The following is an 18,853-nucleotide window of genomic DNA, read 5'->3' on the forward strand; positions in this document are numbered from 1 at the left end:
TAAACGTCTGAATTTTCAACATTGTTACTTTAGGGGTTAATTTAATAACACACAAACTTTGAGGGGCATGCTCAATCCATAGTAGTGCTAATGCAGAAATAAGAAAAACTTCACTTTTGGAAACAAACAGCCATATGGGATACCCTTCCTCTTCCAAGACTTTTTTTATATTTTCCAGTAGATGTAGATATATCCTCACTTTCAATCTGGGGAAACTGATAACAACATAATATCTTGCCATGCTGTTATATGGAGAGTCAGATATGTGTGAATAGAGGTTTCTTTTTTGTGTGTGTGTGTTTGTGTGTGTGTGTGCAAGGCAAGCACTCTACCAACTGTGCTATATCCCCAGCTTCTTGTTTTTTTTTAACCACATTTGTATAAATATTTTTAATTCATTTACCCTATTTTCCACTGACTATTAATATTCTAGTTGTCTTCTAAAGCTTGAAGGCATTCTACCATTTTGAACGCTAATGAATATGGTATGCTCTGTCTTCAACCCATTGATGCATTGGCTATCTTATTCTCAGAACTTTAATAATAGATTTATATATTTAAATTCGAATTGGGAATGTAGCATAGATAAAAATGACAAGTTTACAATATTGCATTTGTGGCTCTAACTGAACACTTCTAATTCCTGATGTCTGCCTATTAGCCTAAAGACAATCAGAGGTTGATGTGTCAGTGACCAAAGCAGTGATGTTAGGACATCAAATTCATTTGAAATTATGAACTTCACTTGTCTTCACGTAATCCCCACATCACCTTTCCAAGCTTTCCATTTGTCTTGAGCCTCTTCTTCACAAAGAAACATTTGTATTCCTGCTCATTTCTCCCCTCTCATTCTTACCTGAATGGCACTAAGATTTTCTTCACCACTCTGCTGAAGTTATGCTCTTTACCACCATAGCACCAAACCAGTGGTTATTGAAGGCATTCATATTACTTGACTCATCAGTATTCTCGCCAGACAGTAACTCTCTTCTAAAAATACTCTTCATTCCACTTGTATTATGAGCTACTACCTAACTCAAGGGTCACATCTTCTGATATCTTATAATGAGGAGTCCTCTTCCTTGTCAGCTTCACGTCTGAGTATACTGATAAGAAACACTGGGAACTGTCTTCTTTGGTTGTGATGTGAGATCCAAACCACAAATCCCTTCACCCTGTTCCCACTCTCAGACCATAATAAAAGTCCTAATAAGGAGCCCCTTCTTTAGTCCTCAGGCCATTTCTGACTAGATCAGGAAGATTGCTGTCCCAAGAAAGACTTATTCCTTAAATACACATCACAGACCAACATTTCCACACATCTCGGTGAGTGTGTGTGTGTGTGTGTGTGTGTGTGTGTGTGTTTGTGTGTGTGTGTGTGTGTGTTCATCAGTCTCCATATATAAACCAAATATTTCAGCACTCCCACTTCTTAAAAGGGCCCAGTGATAGGACTCCTTCCTTATTCTAATCTATACACACTGCTAGAGTGGTTTTATCAAGTCCCATAATTTTATGTATTATCTCTATAATAACCATTCCAAAATATGTCTTCTAGATAAGCTCCACAAGCTGACATAGATGTTGAGTTACCAACATCTATGTCAATTACCTCTTAATATATCTGCTCAGATATCTAATAAACATCTCAAATCCAATATCCAATACTATTCTCTAAATTTCTGCTGAAATTCTTCCTCCCACAGTTTTCTCTTAGTTTTTAGTTACTTTATTCAAAAACCTTTAAATCATTTTGGATATTTTTCCTTCAGTCATACCTCCCATCTAGCACATGAGAATATCTGATTCACAGTCTAAAGGTACACAAAATCTTAACATATAGGATTGCTACTGTTACCAAGACTTTCCAAACTAATATTATTTTCAAACCAGGATTAGTGAGACAACACACAAATTGATATTTCTTCTTCAGCCTTTGCCACACACTGTCCATGTTCTTCTAAACACAGCAACCAAAGTGACCTTATTAAAATATAAATCAGACATGTCAATCAAACCATCCAATGGCTTCTTCCTTCATTAGAAGATAAATTCTTTTAAATTGCATACAGAAATCAATATAAACTGACACCTACAATTCTCTAGCTCTATCCTCTTATTTTCCCACCACCTTGTTCTACATCAGTCACTGTGGCCATATTTCTGCTCCTTCAACACAGAAGATTTTCTTTTATCACTGTTTTTTTTTTCATTTGCTGTTTCCTTTGCCGTGAAAGTAATTTTTCTATGTATTTTCATTACTCACTCTTTTATGTACTTTAGTTGTTATTCAACTCTCTCTCTCTCAGTGAAGCCATTTTCCTCAACAGTATGTCCTGTCCACTTTACTTGAATCTCCCCTGCACTTCTTGAATCAACATCTACATAGAGGTTTATCTTATTAAAAATTTAGTTAGTAGGTTCTTCCTCATCACTAGACAGTAAGTTTCATGATAGCATGGACTTTTCTGTTTATTTTTCCAATGAGACTGAGATATTTTTAGCATGTAGAGTACTCAGTAATTACTTGTTGAAATATTAATTGAACAGTAATTAATAAGTTTACATAGTATAGTAATGATAAGTTACTATTTTTCTTAGAGTTCTTTAGTGCTTATTTTATAGTCAGTTGTTATAATGTATACCTTTAACTAATTGATTTGTCTTTTCTATTTATGCAATGAAGATAATAATAAAGAAAATCTTGGTACTAGACTTGATAGTGAGAACAGTTATCTATCAATTATCAGATCAAAGGCAAGATATATGGGTTCTTGTGTCTGCTGGAGCAGTTATGTAAGTAAAATAGCCTCTATGTGTATGTCTTTTTCCTTAGTTTTCCACCATTTAAAAATGTTAGGATGTACTTCAGTGTTAGAGCAAGAATAGCGTGTGCAAGGTCCTGGGTTTGATACCCAACAACGAAAACATTATAAATTCATAAATAAATCTTATGCTTTATATATTAGTTGCCCCAGAAGCTCATGTGTAAGACAATGTAAAAAAGTTCAGGAATAAAATGATTGGGTTATGAGAGCCTTAACCTAATCACTACATTGAGCCTCTGATAATAATTAACTGGGTGTAACTGAAGGCAAGAGTTGGCCGGAGGAGGTAGATCATTGGGGCATGCTTTTGGGGTATATATTTTGTCCTTGGTACTTTCTCTTTTCTATGGCCATGTTCCAAACTGATTTCCTCTATCACACCTTTTGCCATCCTGTTCTACTTCACCTTGAGCCTTGAGAAATGGAATTGGCCATCTATGGACTGAGACCTCTGAAATAATGAGCCCCAAATAAATTTTTCCTCCTCTAAATTGTTCTTATTTGGTCTTTTGGTCACAGTGACCAAAACGCTGGCTAGAACAATAAAAAATAAACCAATAATAAATCAAATGTTTCCTTAGAAGCAAAGATTAATAAGTGAACAACAGTTCTGAGCACCATGTGTAGATAACTTTCACTTTCCCTCTTCTGAAGGCTGAGCAATAGACTAATAAGCTGGATTATAAGACTGAAGAAGAAAAGCTCATTACACAGGTCATAGAAAATTTAAAGAGAATAAGACAATAATTAGAACCAAAGTCAAGTATGCAACTGAAGTCCAGTAATCAAAATAAGGCACTGAAGGAAGGCAAGTCAAAGTGGATTAAGTTCAAAATAGATAACTAGGACCATTAAACACAGGTTAGCAAACAAAGCAAGATTTGTGGGTCAGGGGAGACTATGGACAAGTAAAACTGGAATATTCTTTTGTCTATGGTTGACATTTTGTGTGTGCCAGGAGATGGGACAAAAAAATATTCTTACCTTAAGCAGACTACAATCTAAAGATGAAAATAAAAAAATAGCAAAACTTTCACAGAACATAACAGAATTATTTCAAGTTAATTTTACAGAACTGATGACATTGCAATATGAACTCTAAGTATACATAGAGCAAAATGTTCAATTTCTAAATAAATATAAAAATGACTGGTTTATTTTAAAATACTTAAATTATATGATATACTTAGAACACATCTAATGTGTTATCTCTTTGCTTTGAAATGGAAGTCACAGAGAATTTATTTCTCTCACTTTACTATTTAAACTGTTAAAATTATGAAAATAACTAATTATTAATAATATTTTATATACCAAGGGGTTTTATTATAAAGGATTTCTTAAGACCAGATGGTTTACTCAGATTTTATAGTATTAGTAGTTTTGTATTGAATTCTACCATGTTTAAAAAATATATATATATTTTTAATTTAGAAAAATCAAGTTTGATACTGATGAATTATGCAATAAAAAAAATCCTGGAAAAAGACATTTAATTTACATTTTAATGCATCAAGCTGCTTCTATCCAAGGTGACCAAATCCTCTCTTTTGAAAAAAACAGGTTAAGTGTATTAATAGTTGGACTGTTAAACACATCATTTAATATCGTTCACTAACATCTATTGATTGTTGAAAGAGACTTTGCTAGTAAAGCCTCATTCCTGTACTGCTAAGATTAGGTTTATCCTGCATTAATGCTTTAGTTTGATCATTTAAACGTCTCCCAAGTTCAAGTTTTACATTTTAATTTATTCTTAGGCCTGTGACAATGCAACTAAATCTTTAAGACTTTGCTCACTGGAATGATTTAGCCTTGATTTTAATAAGCTTGGGCAAATTGGCAGCTTTAAATAACACAAGCAAAGCAGTATTTTTCAAGACTTTTGTACATAACCACACATGATTATAAATGTTATGAACAATGGGATATGATTGTTCATGGAGGAAGAAAGTTTCCTTTTATAAATTACAATGCATCTATTCATTCCAAGTAGAAAACTTCACAATAGTTTTGAAATGGTTTCTAAAATAGCCAGTGGGATGTTGGAGTATAAAATGAGTCAATCAAATTAAAAGATGACTAAATTTTTTTTTTATTTTAATATTGTCTCTGGGCTTACACAGGAACAGGAAAGTTATTCAAAGGTTGTAAACAGAGTATGGGGTTATTGGTAAAGAGAGCTACAATTATTTAGTACTAAATAGTTTCTTCTCCAGAGCTTCTTTAGGTTTCTACAGTTTTATTTTTATAAGAAGAATAGTCTCTTTTGAGTCTAGGCTCATTTTAAAAGTTTCTGTAATTTTTTTTTCCTTTTAAATAGAGCATATAAGAGTTGTGTCAATGAAAACTCACTTTTCCAAGCAGTCGTTGGGTTGTTTGGTCATAAACGTGTCACCCTTTGTTACTCTGACATATTTAGGATATTTCCTTGTTCCTATGGATTTTCTCAAATTTCTTAGGAAAGTTTTATATTTCTTAGGAAATATTTCATTTAACAGAATCTTATATGAGTGTACTCCATACACTAACAGATAATTCAAGATGAAGAACTTCTGAAGGCTCAAGTTGTGTTTCCCAAATTCCCTGCTTAACTAAGTTTGCTGAGTTGAAGGCAAGGGAAGATACCAATGTTTTCATCATAGTGGCACATTTGGATTCTAAAAAAGTACACAAATATATAAACGATAACTTTGAAAAAATAAAATAATATGTTCTGAACTAAATAGAAGTAGATAAAGAGTGATTCTAGAAGTTGTGGTGGTTACTTTCAAGAGCAAGTTTAGAGAAAAAATTACTCTCTTATTAGATTTCATAAAGCTGAATGACAATAATAAATAATATAAACCAAGACATGGGTGCACCAAGAGCAGTCAATCTTCAATGGATCAGGAAAATTTATTATGAAAAGTGCAGCAAATGAGTTTAATGAGGAAGGCAGATGGCATAATAGGTACAAGTGCATAGATTATTCCAACTGTATTGGAAAGGTATTATGGAACTATTGGGAGTTTGAGAGGAATTAGCATGGCTCAGTTTGGTGGTTAAATGTTATAGTATTTTCCAATGCTTTCTGTCTTCTACCTAATTTATGCACAAGAAGCTGCCTAACAGTATTTCTCCATCCACATTGCTATTATCATTCATAGGAATGTCCCTCTGCAGACAGATTTTGTTTCTCAATATTTTGTACTGAGCATAAAATATTCTATCCTCTGGTCCTCTGTTCTTGGTTCCAGAGGTGCTTCAGGACCACTGGAAAAATTATCAAAGATGAAGTTCCTCTTTTCAATTCTTTGGCATAATTTGTCCTACAATTCTACAGATAGCCTATTTTTTTTTTTTATTTAACAACATTCAAACCAAATATAGGATCCTGCTTGCACCCCTCTTTCTCTGTAGCCAAAATCATGTCTACATTTTCCATACTTTTGATCTTCTTTATTTGCTTCTTAAGCTCAATTTCCTGCTCTTGTAGTTAGAGCAAACAAACAAATAAATAAACACAACTAAGATCCATTGGCATATTCACTAAAGTAGATGCATTCCTGTCTGGTGCCTGGCTCCAGCAGGCCAATAGTCACATGGGTAGTGCTGAGAAAACCTCTCACAGATCCATTTGTAGAACATTTCTATTCATTATGCTGAGAGTAAAAATCTACTTTATATACATTAAAAGGTTTGAAAACAAATAAATTAAATCATTAAATGTATTAATGTCATCTGATATTTATCTAGATTTATTTAAAATTTGTTTTTATTAAACACTAGCTGATCCAAATGACATATGCATTTCTAAATTGTGAAATATGTAAAAGCACAAAAAGAAAATACTGAACATTAGTTAGTGATCCTTCTATCTGAAGAAAATAGATGCTAACATTTTGTAACTCCATGTATGTGTGTGTGTTCATGTATTTGGCAATTATTATATATGTTTGTACCATTTCAGAAATTGATTTTTCACTTAATATATGGAGCATTTTTACATCTTACGTATGTTTCAAGACTTTGGTTTCATATGTTGTGACTTGGTTTAAGCGTTATATTTTAGGCCTATTTGCAAGGCATGTTTGTGACGCTACAATGGCTTTTTTGCTCCCTGTTCTCTCTTGAATTTTAGTTTATTAAAGAGTATAGGTTGATATTATTATTGATGTTAATACCATCTTAAAATTTAAAGTGCTTCAGTAATTATTTTGGATACTCACATAAATTTTTATTATAGTAAGTATATATATATATTTTTTCACTTTTATTTTTTTTAAAAGGGTCTTGCTATGTTTCCAGGTCAATCTCAAACTGATGGGTTCAAATGATCCTCATACCTCAGTCTCTCAAGGGCTAGGACTCAGTCATAGGCCACTACACCAGTGTTTCTTTGTTTTATTTGGCACCTGAAATATTACTGATTTTTTTAGTATTTAAATGTCCATTCTAAAATTTTAATTAATCTTTTAGTTGTTTGGAATGTGTCATTGCTTATTTGTATTTTTAAAATAAAAGGTGGATGGAGTATTTTTCTAAACATTTTTTTTCTGGCAACTTTCTTTTGTGGTACTGGGGATTGAAAGCAGTACTGTTTTACCTCTTAGCTATATCCCAGCCTCTCTACAGTTTGTTGTTGTTGTTGTTGTTGTTGTTGTTGTTGCTGTTGTTTTGTTTTGTTTTGTTTTTTAATTTTGAAACAGTGTCTCACTAAGTTGCCCAGGCTGGTCTTGCACTTGAGATCCTCCTGTCTCTCTTCCTTAGTTGCTGGAATTATATGTGTGTGCCATCTTGCCTGGTTCTGACAACTTTCAAAATTTTATTTATTTTTTGCCTCTCTACATAAAAGAAAATGCATTGGCTACATATAAAAATCTTGCTTCACAGTATTCATTGTCTTTTGACATTCTTATAGATGGAGTTTGAAATCCATATTTTCACAATTTGTAGGTATTTGTTAGATGCTTATAGAGTTTACTCTTATAGTCTCTAAAAATACAACTTCACAAAGTTATATCTCAATTCCAGTATCTTTTAATTAGTATTGTCTGCTCTTCTTTTGAAACCTTGATACATTCGAATTCAAATTTTTAACATAGGAATATTTTAAAAGTTATTATTAATTTACTATTATATAACTTCTTTCAACTTTTTTTCCCCTGGGTTTGGTCATACTAATCAACCTTCTATCTTTTCTCTCTAACTTCTAAGAAATTGTTTAACATTGTTTACTTTATTAATTTCATTGCATTTAATGTTTACTTTGATGGTCTTGTTTTTGTAGTTTTTATTTAGACAGCCAAAATTTCTGATTCCTAATCTGAAAGTCATAAGTTTTATATTGAACTGTGTTTGAGAACCTGAAAAATACATTTTCTAAAAGTTACTTTTTATGTTGATCCTGGTTAAAATTGTTCTTAAGGGTGGTTTCTTTCCTTTAAAACATTATTTTCATGTACTCATTTTTTAATACTTATTTCATTTTGATTTTTTAGTATACACATTTGAGTTGAATTCTTTTTATATCTTTCAAACCTAGACAAAAGAAGAAACAAAAAATCTTCTTCTCATGCTCTTCCTCCCTATCCCATTTTGAGTCACCCCCCCTTATTCAGAGAAGACATTCGGCATTTGATTTTTAGGGATTGGCTAACTTCACTTAGCATAATCTGCTCTAATGCCATCCATTTCTCTGCAAATGCCATGATCTTGATATTAATATTTCATTGTGTATAAATGCCACATTTTTTAAAACCCATTCATCTATTGAAGGGCATTTAGGTTGATTTCACATTTAGCTATTGTGAATTGTGCTGCTATAAACATTGATGTGGCTGTGTCCCTGTAGTATGCCCTTTTTAGGTCTTTTGAGTATAGTCCGAGAAGGAAAATAGCTTTGTCAAATGGTGGTTCCATTCCCAGCTTTCCAAGGAATCTCCATACTGCTTTCCAAATTGGCTGCACCAATTTGCAGTCCCACAAGCAATGTATAAGTGTACCTTCCCCCGCCCACCCCCCACCGCATCCTTGCCAGCACTTATTGTTGTTTGACTTCATACTGGCTGCCATTCTTATTGAAGTGAGATGGTATCTTAGAGTAGTTTTAATTTGCATTTCTCTGATTGCTAGAGATGGTGAGCATTTTTTCATGTATTTGTTGATTGATTGTATGTCCTCTTCTGAGAAGTTTCTGTTCAGGTCCTTGGCCCATTTGTTGATTGGGAGGAAGAGCATGAGAAAAAGACTACCACTAAATAGGGAAGAGAGGTGGGAGGGAAAAAGAGGAAGAAGGGGAGTTGCACGGAAGATGGAAGGAGAACCTCATTGTTATACAGAATACATATATGATGTTGTGATGAGAAAAAGAAAAAAAGTGTGTCACATTAGATTGGATAGAGAGAAAGGATGGGAGAGGAGGGGAGGAATGGAGGGATAGGAAGGGAAGCAGAATAGAATAGACATTATGATTGATGTATGTACATTCCATGTATGTATTATATGTCAAATATATTCTGCTGTCATTTATGACTAAATAAAATAAAAATAAATCGTATGGTAAAAAAAATGAAAGTAAAAAAAAAAACAAAACTTAGATTTTCTGTAGTTTATCCACATAATATATCCAGCAGCTTGCAGAGAAAATTGAGTTAGCTAAATCTCAGTGTGATCCATAAAGAAAGTGTCCTTTCCTGCCTTAGCTTGGCCCCACACCCATGGGTTTGTCACAGCTTATTTGCTTTGGTAGGTGTCACTTCCATGATAGTTATCTCAGAAACCAGTTTTAGAAGTTTAGCAGTGCCTTTCTTTTTCTTACCTGGCTTCAACAGGAAAAGTGTAAACCTGGGGCAATTGCAAATTTACATTCTCTATAGGGTTCAGTCCCTTGTACCTTCCTCTCTTGCTAGAGTTGTAACCTGTGAATCTCCAGGCTACTTCTGATTTACTATGACCCACCAATACTTCTATCTTTATACCTCTAGTGAGGATAAACTGGAGACACTTGCTTCCTTTATTCTCTAAAGTACCTCTTTCTTTTCACAGAGGGAACATTACTGTTCTGTCCCAAATTTTCTAAACCTGACAATGTCTAAGGTTTATCTTACAGGAAAAAAAAATTCCAGAAGGTATTTTTTATTTTCCAGAACAGAGCACACTCACATGCACACACATTCAACAATTAAGTAGGAATCCAAGAGTTGTTTATATTACAATTTCCCCTAGAACAAATAAAATTGAAAAAAAAATCAAATATCTACTTCTCCCCTTTGGGCTCTAAACATTCTTATCATGTCTGTTAGTAAACATAAATCCTTCATTCAAAAGTATAATTAGATTATTTTTCAAGAAGATTATAAAAAGATTATATGTGTGTGGTTCTCTGGTTTAGAGTGGACATGTCTCTGTGCGGGTATGCAGTAGTGATAGCACCACGGTGATGGGCATGTGTGTCCTGTCTTCCTGCAATATGAAGCATAAGTATAGCCATAAGATTTATACCCCCAACAATTACTTAAGGCAGAAAATGAAAAATGTTCTGAGTAGTAAAAAAGCTACATACCAAAGATATTAAAGAAAGGTAGAATATTGACTAGACTGTTTTGTACAGAGAAGCTGGAAAATTTTAACTGAAACTGGAAGGAAGTTATGGTTTTAGCTGATCTGAGATCTCAGTAGCAGTTAATTAAGAGAAAGGAATGAAATTCAGGATATAAATGGTGTACTGAAGAGATTTAAGGTGTTGTCAAATAGCCTGCTTATTAGGATTGTTCATCGTGGTTTCTACGAGGATTTTTGCACATTTCCAGCTGAAATCTTGGTGTGTTATTATTTCTTAGAGCTATTTGTATTTTTGAATAAATAACTATTTCTTGAATGATTCTTGTATAGTGTGTTTATGATGAAGTCACAATTTCAATAGCTTGAATTGAAGGTTTTGAAGATACCGGCTAACGTTGGCTTTATTAAAAACGTTTCTCTTCTCCAAATATTTTAGCAAAGAGAAAATTTGAACAAACAGGAAATAGTAAGTTGATCTTAGGGAACATTTTTAGCAAATTTTCACTCTATACAAAATTGGATGGCAACATAATCTAAGGATCTGAATATCTTTAACAAAAACATTTTTCTTGTTTGTTCTGATAACTTGTTTCTGCAGCATTGCACTAGCATATTGAAAAAGACATCTTATTACATGAAAGTCCAGTGATGTGTAAACACATTGGGCAGCATTGGAGACTGACCCTACTTTCTTAATATTTAATTTTTCTGCTACCAACCATCATTTTCTCCCCCTGCTTCGAATAATAGAAGGTAAAGAAAGACATTTTATTCTAAAATCTTGTATAGATTTCCTATTTTTATCTTTTTGTATACATAATCAGGAAATTGTGATATCTTGAAAGATCCAGTAAAAATCTTGGAATCACATAGCTTTATTGAGTACTAGAATATTTTCAGAACTTGATGAGAGATCTACAGCCTTATTATGCCTATCCAAGAATAGTATGTCATCAGAATATAATATTTACTCTTGATAGAGTAATTGTGAGAAGGCTTGATTTCTCTCCACCACCCATTATGGTTTCATGGACATTTATGATCATTTTAGTCCAAAATTAAATCATTTGCTTAAAATAGACCTGCAGTTTTATTCTTGCATGCTTAAACCTTATTACATCTTAAGATAGTATACTATCAAAGGCATTGTACTTAGAAATCAGGCAAATCATGACCAAATCTGAGTTTACATAGTGATAAGTTATATAAATCTGGGTAAATTACTTAAATTTACGTCTTTCCTATGAGTGAATGAAAATAACAACTGCTTTTAAGTTTTGTAGGACTAAGTGAGGTACTTTGAAGTAAATTCTCCAGAATAGAGCAGAAGGATAAAAATAGTACAAGTTATATTATGCCTTGATGCCTGTTTCACTTATGAGTATTTAAATGGTTGACTGATTTTGTGAATGTTCTATTAACTGCATAACTCTGTGTTTGTGTATGTGCATGTGTGTGTGTGTGTGTGTGTGTGTGTGTGTGTGTGTGTGTGTGCTTCTGTTTAGAGAAAGGGACGTGGTTGCTAGTTGAAAGATTAAATATGGAAAACTTTACTACAATAAAGATCTCATTGAAATGAAAATTTTAAAAAAGGATAAAGCCATCATATGTTGGGAAGCAAAAATAAAATTATCTAATAGTGGACCTGAAAGTTGGAATAAATCTGTATGGTAAAACCAAATGCATTTGGATTGATATAATACATGTGTTATGGGCCAAGCTATATGGGCAATGACCAAACAGACTCCATTTTACCCTGAGACTCTATATCATGTAAGAAATGCTTCTCCCATGGGAAAGCCCCACCTCTGTACCCATTAATAGTTACCTAGCATACCATATTTGGCAACACAAAATACCAATTTTTATACAATGTAAAATTGTTTCCTTTGGTTTCCATTTTTCTTGGGCAATGTACCTTGTCAGAGATTGATTGTCTAGATGTTAGTAACCATTCTCTAACTGTACTGAACTAGGGTCATTTTGATCCCCTTCCCTTCTGCTTGCTTGATGCTGTGCTAACTTGGAAAGTCCCATGGGAAATACCAATGTACCCATGCATTGTCTCCCTACCTGCCCAATTCAGCTTCCGTACCTGCTTGCTTGCAGTACATCAACCGAGATGTGGCTTTTGCCTTTAAATATCCTAAAATGTCGAGGATTGGGGCAGTTCGTTGTAGAAGCAGTTATGGGTCTTGCAGGGAACAGTCACCTGCCAGCTGGCTGGCTAAATAAAAACTCTTGAATTTGGACAAAACTGGGATTTGGTGTGTTGTCTGAACAACCTGCCCCGCAACACATGAATCAATAAAAAAATCAAATAATTACTGCTAACTTAATGTATATTGATAATTCATATTTTTATTTGTTCTTTTTAGTTATACATGACAGTAGTATTTGTTTTGATATATCTATACTAGTATGGGATATACTTATTCTAATTAAGATCCTAGTTTGGGGGATGTACAATGATGTTGAGATATATTGTGGTATACTCATATATGTACATACACAAGTTATATCAGACTCATTCCACTGTCCTTTATGTTCCTATCTTCCCTCCTTCATTCCCCTTTGTCTAACACATAGAATACATATTTTTGACAGTATACAAATGTGATGTGTTTATTATGTCAAACTTATTATAATATTCTGAATTTGATTCCATATGTTTACTGGAACAGAATGATGATTAGAAGTTACCATGCATCATATAACTAAAATAAGGCAGAGTATGGATTGAAATTAGGGCTAAAGATATATACAAATATGCATATTTGTGTTTAACTTATGTACTTAATGTATACATATATATATCACTATGTATATAAGCACTTCCTCTATTGTGTATTATTATAAAGCTATACATAATTAATTCCCCCAATATAATCACATTGCTTTATGTTTTGATGTAGAAAATTTTAATGCACTTAAAGTTTCTTTCTTCTCTTTTCTGTATGGTTCTATCATTACTTTTAGTAAAATCAGTAATAGGCATTTATGTTATTTTGACTTCATTACTTAATTGAACAGTGCATTAGTATATCATAATATATTTATATTATTAAAATATTGGTTTTATTCTTCATTTTTATTCTTCATTTTAGTCCACTCATTGCCTATCTTAAAATTCCCATATTGATATTTATTTCCAAAGTGTACAGATAGAAGACATACTATTGGGTTTCCTTCCCCCCCCCCCCACAGCCCTCAATTCTAAGACACTCAATCCTCCTGCTGCAATCTGATTTGTTCCCCTAATCTAACACCAGCTGCCAATATTCTATATGTGCATGGAATCCACAGTGGAAGGTTGTTAGGCTTTCTTTCTTCTTGGTGAATGTGCATATCATTTAGAGCTCGTCAAGAGTACCCATGATAGGGAAGCTGGGAGAAAATCTTTACAAGTCCCCATACTTTATAAGTGTCTTAATTGTTCCTCTGTTCTTAATTGATTACCTGGCTTACACAGGATCTTACATGAAAAATCATTTTTCTTTAAAATATCAAAGTTATTGCTCCATATTTTAACTTCCCACATTGCTTGTAAGAAGTCCAATCCAATTCAATTATGATTCTTAATCCTTGACATATTAATGACTTTCCTGAAAACCTTTAGTGTCTTTATTATATCCCTGGTGTTAAAAATTCTGAGTGACCTGCCTACCTTGGCTTGTTTTTTGTTTGTTTGTTTGTTTGTTTGTTTGTTTTTTAATTTTACTACTCACTTAGGACATATGCCTTTTATTTTGTGAATTTTTTTATATTAATTCCTTAATAATTTCTCCCCTATTTTACTGTATTTATTACCTCTCTCTGCCTCACCTTTTGTTATGTTTTGTAGCTCCTATAGATAGGACACTGAACTTTCTGGACCAATACTCTATAATCTTTTAATATCTCTTTCTCCTTCTGTTTTGCCTGTACTGTTAGGATAATTTTTAAAATCTATCTTCAAAAACACTTTAAAATGAAGTAATTATATTTTATTTAAGAGTATTTTCTGGCTTTTTATTGTTCACTTTCCACCAAAAATGCCTTGTTTTTTCTTGTGTGGGGAATATTTTCTCTTATTTTCAGGTTCCTGAGTTTTGTTGGGTTTTATTTTTCTTTCTCTTAAGATCACTTCGGTACATATTTATTTTACCCTCTGTATTGCTGATGGACCAGGACTTTTGTTTGTTCAGTAAACTTACTAAGAGGATCTGAGTGGTTTTGTTCCTTCAAAATTCAAAATTCTTATGGTGAAACCTAACCTTCCACATGATGAAATTTAGATAAGGGGCTTTCAGAAAGTGATCAGGTCATAGGGAAGAGACTTCCTAATTGGGTTTAATGGTCATTTCATCAACCTCTCTGTGAGGACACAAGTAGACACCATCTGGGAACTAGAAAGTCACCCCTTATCAAACTCCAAACCTGTGAGCACATTGATTTTGGATGTCTCAGCCTCCTGACTAGGACAATAAATATTTTTGTTCATAAGTCACTTAGTGTTCAGTGTATGGCATTTTGCTATTGAAGCCTGAATGAACTAAGACAATTTAATCCACCTCAGGCACCTAATTTTGTCATCATGAGGAAGTTGTTCCTATCTCTCTTTACACCACTCCTCTCTGACTTTTGAGTCACAACAGAAATTTTTAAGCAAATTTGCTTTCTTTCTGTCAGTTCCCTCAGCATCCATATTTGTCTAGTTCTTTCTGAACCAAAATAAGGTAAAATGAAATATGTATTTAACTACTTACTCTAGAACTTAGAGTTCTTCCTTTAAAGTCCTGAAAAAATCTAAATATAAGGTCAGAAATTGTGTAAATTAAAAATGAGCTGTGGGCCAATATTCAGTGTAAATAATTTTGAATTATTTAAAAAAGTCTGGGCTGCTATGACACCTCATCCCTATTACTGGAGTACTTCTTGTAGGAGTGTTTGTCTATCCAGAGTCCTGTGCGCTAAAGACAGTGAAAGTTCTGTAGGAAGACATTGCTGGTGTTGACTTCTGAAGGCAGGAACCAGGGCAGATACTGAAGTAAGCTCAAACTTTTTTTTTTTTTTTTTAATAATGAAAAGAGAACCCTTTAGAGAAAAGGAATATTGGGAATTACACTTCAGGGCCCAACCTCCACAGTGAACAATACAAGATTTAGGCTTCTGAAGTAACTAATCCTTCCTGCTTATTTCCAGTTTGTGATCTTCAAAGTGAAGGCTACCAATTAAAAATGCTCCATTTTGGGGCTAGACTTGTGGCTCAGTGGTAGAGCACTTGCCTAGCATGTGTGAAACAGTGGATTCGATTCTCAGCCCACATATAAATAAGTGAATAAAATAATAGTCCATCAACATCTAAAAAATATTAAAAGAAAAATGCTCCATTTATTCCCAGAGCCTCAAATCCAACACATTACAGTGGGAAAGGGCTATGGGAAATCCACACATTAGCAGAAGAGCTCAGCTGTGTGCACTAATTATGATAGACATCCATTCATCAGGGACTTACAAACAATAATATAAAAACAATAGCAGCAAAGTGAATGAAAGACAGTCATCATAGCCATACGGTAGTTAAGTAAGGAAATGGAAAGTGATTTTAAAATGACGTATAACTTCAAAGAGTTTCAAAAAGGTATTGTCACCATAAAAAAAATTGTATTTACAAAACTTAAGTGGAACATCCAAGATAGAGAAATTCAGGACTTTAAAAGATAGTTTTCAAAAACTTAACGAAACAAATACAGGAATAGAAAAATCACAATGAATAGAGATGAAACCTTAGATATTAATATGGCAGACATGAATAAGTTTATAAAATTGCCTCCTATGGTAAAGTAAAACTGCAAAGATAAAAGATACCAGAGGAACCGTGGGAAAATGACAATTTGCTCAAACCAATCCTTGCTCACACCTCTCATAAAACCTCCCACTTCCACCTCAAGATACTGCTCTGTGCAGCCTCCTCTAGAGCATCCTCTGCACTTGAATATCTTCCCATACAACCCCACATATTTCCCCAACTTGGAAATTTAATATCCTTTGTCATAGATTTTGGCCATTCTAAAAATGAGCACTGCTGTTTATACAGATAATCCTTTTCTTTACGCACATTCTCATTCTATTGTATTCAGTCTAATATCTTGAATCAGAAATCTGATGTATTGCAAACTGTGAAAATGCGGCAAGTTAAAAAATTAACTTCTCTGGGGAATTAAGAATAGTATCTTAATTTCCTCTAAGATAAAAATGAGATTAATAAAGATCAGAAGAAATTTCTCGACGTTTGCATCTCCAGACTCTCTTCTCTGCCACACCTTATCCTGCCAAAATTCTGCTTCTTTAGGTTCTGCATGTTCCAGAACTTTGCTAGATTTTCTTTTAAATATCATACCTCAGACTTCTCTGCAAAATCCATCCTACAATTCACAAAACCAGGTTGGTGATTCTCTTCCTTTGTATTACAATAGTATTGCACATTTATTTTGATTAAAGATTTCATCATCTTTTATTTTTTTATAGTTCTATATTGTTCATAATGTCTCATTTCCCAACACTCAACACACTTCTTAAAGTAAATGACTTCATATATTTAACTTCCTTTTTATAGAGATGATCACAGTTCATGATATGTAGACATTTGTTGGCTGTATTATGAATACATGCTTCAATGCACTGTTGTTTCAGACTCCAATAAAGTACATATTTGAAAACCCCATTTGCAAAATTTACACTCAAGAATTACTAGTGTCATTTCCTGTTTCAGTAGTTAGAAGTTTCTAGATAAACAGAATCCATCTATCATCTATATCTCTATCAGCAGATATTTAATAATTTTTTTTAAATGTGACTGTGGGACCTGGCAATTTTGAAATGTGTAATGTAGGCCAGTAAGCTGGATATTCAGGCAGTAATTGATGCTATAGTCTTGAAACAGAATATCTTCTTTCCCAAGAAACCTTAGTTTTCATTCTGAAGGTCTTCAGTTCATTGGATGAGGCATACTCATATCATAGAGATTTAACCTCATTTACCTGAATAAAAGTCTTCTGATTGTACATGCCAACTATATCTATAAAGTACCTTCACAGCAAGACCTAGATTAGTATTTGAACAATAAGTAAACACTATAGTCTAGCCAAGTCAACATATAAAGCTATTACACATTGTTATGGTTTAGATATGAGGTGGTCCCCAAAAGCTCATATTTGAGACAATGCAAAAAAGTTAGAGGTGAATGATTAGGTAATGAGAGCCTTAAACTAATGAGTGCATTAATCTCCTAATAGGGATTAAGTGGGTGGTAACTTTAGGCAAGTAGGGTGTGGCTGGAAGATGTGGCTCACTGAGGGTGTGCATTCTGGGTATATATTTTGTCCTTGTCAAAGAGAGCATTCTCTCTCTCTCTCTCTCTCTCTCTCTCTCTCTCTCTCTCTCTCTCTCTCTCTCTCTCTCTCTCTCCTTCCTGTTGTGATATTCTTAGATGTTTTCTTCTGTCTCACCCTTTTGCCAATATGCCCTGCCTCATCTCAGACCCTGAAGTAGGGAGTCAACCATCTATGTATTGAGACCTCTGAAACTGTGAGCCCCCCAAAAAACTTTCCCTCCTCTATATTGTTTTTGTCAGGTCTTTTGGTCTCAGTATGAAAAAGTTGACTAAAACATCCATCCTCTGACAGTATTTCTGTCTAATCGAATCAAGTACTGAGGAATCCACTTCCCATTTTAAACAGTATAAGCTAGTTTAAAAAGGAGGAAAAAAAATATTTATACAATATCTACCGTATGAAATCTGACCTTTAGGAAAAGTTGTTGCTGAGAGTGGGCTATAGATTTGGGTGTACTTAATAGAAAACAAATCATTCATTTACTTTCCACCAGTGATGATTCTGATTAGGAAAGCTCCAGGTGATAAAGTAGATTTGAGCCACAAGAAAATTTTTATCAACTCAGGAGTTTCCAGCCCTTCACATACAATTAGACAAATCACTCGCTAACTCTAGATTATAAATAATTAAAGAAAAATTTTCCTAAATACAAACTAAGTTCTCAGAACACTCTAATGTGCCCCCTGCTTAACTGAAAGTACCTTGAACTTTCCAACATAATGTACTGCTTTGTGGAATTACCCCTGGGGAAGTGTCATGGTTTTTCTATTACCAATTTATCTACTTTTAAATATTTGGAGTCAAAGCTGCTGAGTTTTATTACTGAAGAACCCTTAAGGTATGTAAGTAAAACTGGAGGAAAACACTGATTGCAGCCATAAGCATTGTATTTTGTTTTCATTTTGGTAAAAGTGCTTCAATGGAAATAGGTGTCCTGTTGACACAGAAATTAAGTTACAAGGTTTTCATGCAACTTTTAAGCAGTAAATCAATTTATTTTAATTAAATAAATAATTTTTACATATGAGTATCCATTATTATGTTAGGAATAATGTCTTCTTATGATAACAAACCGTAAAAAACTTATTAAAATGACAGACTCTC

Source organism: Spermophilus citellus, assembly GCF_964194105.1.
Source record: "Spermophilus citellus genome assembly, chromosome: 5".
NCBI classification, from domain to species: Eukaryota; Metazoa; Chordata; class Mammalia; order Rodentia; family Sciuridae; genus Spermophilus; species Spermophilus citellus.